This window comes from Syngnathus typhle, linkage group LG18 (assembly GCF_033458585.1).
Source record: "Syngnathus typhle isolate RoL2023-S1 ecotype Sweden linkage group LG18, RoL_Styp_1.0, whole genome shotgun sequence".
NCBI classification, from domain to species: domain Eukaryota; kingdom Metazoa; phylum Chordata; class Actinopteri; order Syngnathiformes; family Syngnathidae; genus Syngnathus; species Syngnathus typhle.
This window is the reverse complement of record NC_083755.1, coordinates 2,389,360-2,394,166: the sequence shown is the minus strand read 5'-3', so window position 1 is coordinate 2,394,166 and position 4,807 is coordinate 2,389,360. Positions and strand designations below refer to the sequence as shown.

Sequence of the window (4,807 nt, the reverse complement as noted above, 5' to 3'; positions counted from 1 at the left end):
TCAATAAGTTGAAATGATCTTAGCACTTTGGTAAACTAATTTTGTCTAGACAGGACACACTAGTTAAATTATTACAGGTTATATTCCAACATAATCATACGATGAAGATATTCTGCAAACCCTAACAGGCTGTGCCCGGCCGGGCCCCATGGGCGAAGGCCCGGCCACCAGACACTCGCCTTCGAGCCCCACCTCCAGGCCTGGCTCCAGAGGGGGGGCCCCGGTAACCCGCGTCCGGGTGAGGAAAAACAAAATCCAATTATGTTTTTCTTCATAAGGGGCTTGTGAGAGCCGTGCTTTGTCTGGCCCCTCACCTAGGATCCGTTTGCCATGGGTGACCCAACCAGGGGCATGAAGCCCCAGACAACATGGCTCCAGGATCATTGGGGCGCGCAAACCCTTCCACCACGGTAAGGTGACGACTAACGAAGGGACCTCGTTTATCAATGCAGTTTAATTTCTGGTGGTTCCCACTGAATGGGCACATGTCAGTCTATTGTAATTTGGCCAAAAATATTGTTTTTGAATAAAACCAATAACCACCCCCTCAATTGCACACGCACTCCGCTTTACTGTTTACAAGCACAATCACAAGTACAAATCATCTTCATCCATAAGCATATCAGTCTTTCCTTGTTAAAAGACAGCATCCCTACAAAAAAAGAAATGTGTTTCATCAACTTTTAACTTCTTAATAGACAACGATGGTATTTATTTACATATTGAAACACACGTCCACATCCTTCAATGTTACATGTGAATGGACATACAGTGAAGTTTTATTCATTTTGATCAGACTACATGAAGCAAAATATAAAGGTGAGTGTAATTCTCATTAATGGAATAAATTACTCCTTTTGACCAGCAAGGGGGGGGGGGGTTGTGTGCACATGAAGCCTCGAGAAATGAACCTATTTGCAAACCGTTTGGTGGGGAAGCCTCAAATCCTAACATCTTACATTGAGATCAGACCCCATCAAGTCATAATTGACTGCTTAATCCTGTAAGAATGAAGCGAACGGATTGAAATGGTTTTCTAACATATGAACTATTGATTTGACCAGTAGAGGGGGTGCACCATTCCTGGAGGTACTGCAATACCAGGTCGATGTCTCCTAGGTTTGCCGTGTGCAGCTGTGAGAGTTGCTGCAGCCATTTGGAGCACAGCCACGGGCTGGGGGGGGGGGGGTATCTGTCTGTTCTTCCTTACCAGCAAGTTACTGGAAGTCCACATGGCGTCTTTGATGGCAGCAAAGGTCAGCGACTGCTTTGTAAAGTCTTCTTGCTTGATTTTCAACGGGGTTACTGCATAAAGTACAAGGTCTGCATTCTGCGCTTACCTTGCGGGGAATTGTAGGTCACCCACAGGTCTACGGCAGCCCTGCACTACCAGAGCAGGTCCCACACTGACTCCTGGGCGCCACAGCCAGGTCAGGGCACGTTGAGAGAGCTGACATGCCCCGAGAGTGCATAACGGACCTGACTGGGAGGACATCATGGGCCACCATCCATGACAGGTCCCGAAGTTTGTTTTGACAGGGCGGGGTGGTTGTCGTTGCGCCAAACTGTTGCGGGCTCGCCGAATGCAAGCCCGCGCACTGGACGCACCGCTTCCCGCTCCTGTACGACAGAGATCATACATCTGTGATTTGTTAAAATTTCACTATTTTCTTGCTCTAATTTAAAGTTCTTCAAAAACTTCTTGATTAAGGAATAAGAAGGTGGCAGGTTAAAAGACACAGGAATTCTTTGGTCGGTGGTTATTAGTTTTAGTTTCCGGAGGTATGAGTCCATCCAGAATCGTGTCATTGCTTGGCTTTTCGGTGCATTTGGTGTAAGGAGCGCGCTTCGCAGGTGCAGGGCAACATATCTGCTTCCGAGGCTTTAAGAAGAGCTTTAAGTCCGGCACTCCTTTTCCTCCCTTTTTTTTGTTTTTCTTCATAGTGTCCTTCTTCAGTCTCTCCAACTTGGATTTCCAGATGAAGTAAAAAATGGCTCGGTCCAACTCTAAAAGCACCTTCATTGTTGGGATGAAAACAGAACTGATTAGTAAAACCAAGGGTAAAATCACCACTTTTATGGTTAAAATTCTCTCTTCTATGGTCAGCTCTCTTAATCCCCCAAACCCAAGAACAGATACTACACTAAGAAGGTGGCAGGTTAAAAGACACAGGAATTCTTTGGTCGGTGGTTATTAGTTTTAGTTTCCGGAGGTATGAGTCCATCCAGAATCGTGTCATTGCTTGGCTTTTCGGTGCATTTGGTGTAAGGAGCGCGCTTCGCAGGTGCAGGGCAACATATCTGCTTCCGAGGCTTTAAGAAGAGCTTTAAGTCTGGCACTCCTTTTCCTCCCTTTTTTTTGTTTTTCTTCATGGTGTCCTTCTTCAGTCTCTCCAACTTGGATTTCCAGATGAAGTAAAAAATGGCTCGGTCCAACTCTAAAAGCACCTTCATTGTTGGGATAAAACAGAACTGATTAGTAAAACCAAGGGTAAAATCACCACTTTTATGGTTAAAATTCTCTCTTCTATGGTCAGCTCTCTTAATCCTCCAAACCCAAGAACAGATACTACACTTGATTTTAGCCAAAAGGCCGAAAAGCGATGGAGTATACGAGTGATGGACTCGCTTACATGTTACGAACGGAGTGTGGAAATGGAGCAGGGAGACCAAGTGCAGCTTGGACCACGGTTTATTGAAGCAAACTCAAAAGACTCGGCAAACTGACAAGACTTACTAACAAAACCAACAACAGAGACGTGAGACAAAAAGACAGGGTGACATTACCAAGACAGGAACCAAAAAAAACTCATAACAGTGACAAACACATCAATGCTCCGACAGGGAGTGATACACAGACAGGACTTAAAATACAAGACAGGTAACAAGAGGCAGGTGAGAATGATCGCACTGATCATGGGCACACAGGAGGGGAGGGGTGAGCACACAGACACACGGACAAAACTATGACAACATGGACGTGACCGGGGACGAGTCATGACATTACAGGCTTCCCTGTCTACCCATTCTCACCAACGGTTTGTTCGATCATGATGGCGCCGCGGATGGCAGCCACGGTGAGTCGCTCTCTGTTTATTTGTCTTATTTTGTGTGTTTTCTGTGTCCTTTGCTGCCCATCCCGGATCACTTTTACCAGAGAAGCTCTGTTAAACATCGGACAGACTTCTTCTGGTACTTTCTCTCCTGTTCTCTCCGATTCAGACTGTTTGTCGGAGATTCTAGCCGGAGCGGCGGTGCTGTACAAGCTAGCGCACAAGCTAGCGCGACGGCGGCGGCGCGGTAAGCGAGCCGGCGCACTCGTAAGGCTGAGGCAGAAAGGGTTCCGTTCTGCCCTACCGTCAATTCATCTGGCGAATGTCCGCTCCCTGGCGAACAAGATGGATGAACTGCTGCTCCTCACTTCAAGGAACACGGACTTCAGCGGATCCGCCGCGCTGTGCTTTGTGGAAACGTGGCTTAGCGAACGAACCCCCCACCACGCCGTGGAGCTAGCCGGGTTCAAGCTAGTGCGAGCAGATCGCAGCGCGGAGCTCTCCGGAAAATCAAAGGGAGGTGGTGTCTGTTTCTACATTAATGAACGTTGGTGTACTGAAGTCACGGTGTTGAAAGAGTTTTGCAGCCCTCTCCTAGAAACACTTTTCATAAACTGCCGGCCGTTCTATTCACCACGGGAGTTCTCCTCGATTGTCATGGCGGCTGTTTACATTCCACCACACGCACGCCCGAGTGAAGCCACGCAGATGCTGGCTGACCAGGTAACAGACATGGAGAAACTTCTACCAAATTCACTAATCATTGTTCTAGGTGATCTTAACAGGGCGAACCTCGCACACGAACTCCCCAGATACAGACAGCACGTAACGTGTCCCACCAGAGGGGCACAGACTCTGGACCACTGCTACACCGTGATCAAGGATGCATACCACTCTGCGGCTCGTGCAGCTTTAGGACTATCGGACCACTGTCTAATTCATCTGATCCCGGCCTACAGGCAGAAACTGAAAACTTCTAAGCCTGTGGTGAGGACTGTGAGGAAGTGGACAGTGGAGTCAAGGCAGGACCTCCAAGCCTGCTTTGACTGCACCGATTGGGGAGCTTTCGAAGCTGCAACTTCAGACTTGCATGAACTCACTGACACTGTCACATCATACATCAGTTTTTGTGAGGATCTGTGTGTGCAGACTAAGACCTTCTGCACGTACAACAACGACAAACCTTGGTTTACACCGAACCTCAGGAGGCTGCGCAAAGTCAAGGAGGAGGCCTACAGGAGTGGCGACCGCGAGCTGTTCAGGCAGACCAGAAACGCGCTGAACCAAGAGGTCAGGAAAGCCAGGAGGTGTTACGGGGAGAACCTGAAGAGACACCTCTCTGCCAATCCTGATCCCTCAACGGTGTGGAAAGGTCTGCAGAGCATCACGGGCTACAAGAAACGAACCACCCGTCCTGTAGAGAGCCCAAGACTTGCTAACCAGCTAAACAAGTTCTACTGCAGGTTTGATCGGTCCTCCCACACAACGGGACCTCCTGCAACACAATCTACATACTCACCTCTCCCCACAACTGCTCTGTCCACACCTCTATCATCGTTGTCACCCACTCACTCTCTTGCAGAGCCCGCGCCCGCACTCCAGGTCCGCGAGGAGGAAGTGCGCCAGATGTTCCGGAGACAAAAGACCAGGAAGGCACCGGGCCCAGACGGCGTGTCACCTTCCTGCTTGAAAGTCTGCGCTGAGCAGCTGGCGCCCACCTTTGCACGGATCTTCAACCGTTCTCTGGAGCTGTG

At 48.9% G+C, this 4,807-nt stretch overlaps 1 non-coding gene across 1 annotated transcript; it reads right to left on the bottom strand.

Annotated features, from left to right (window-relative positions):
* Positions 1–2,410: 2,410 nt before the first annotated feature.
* LOC133143276 (U2 spliceosomal RNA) lies at positions 2,411–2,605 on the bottom strand. The gene has a single exon (XR_009710398.1). It is a non-coding gene; the product is annotated as a U2 spliceosomal RNA (small nuclear RNA).
* Positions 2,606–4,807: the final 2,202 nt, after the last annotated feature.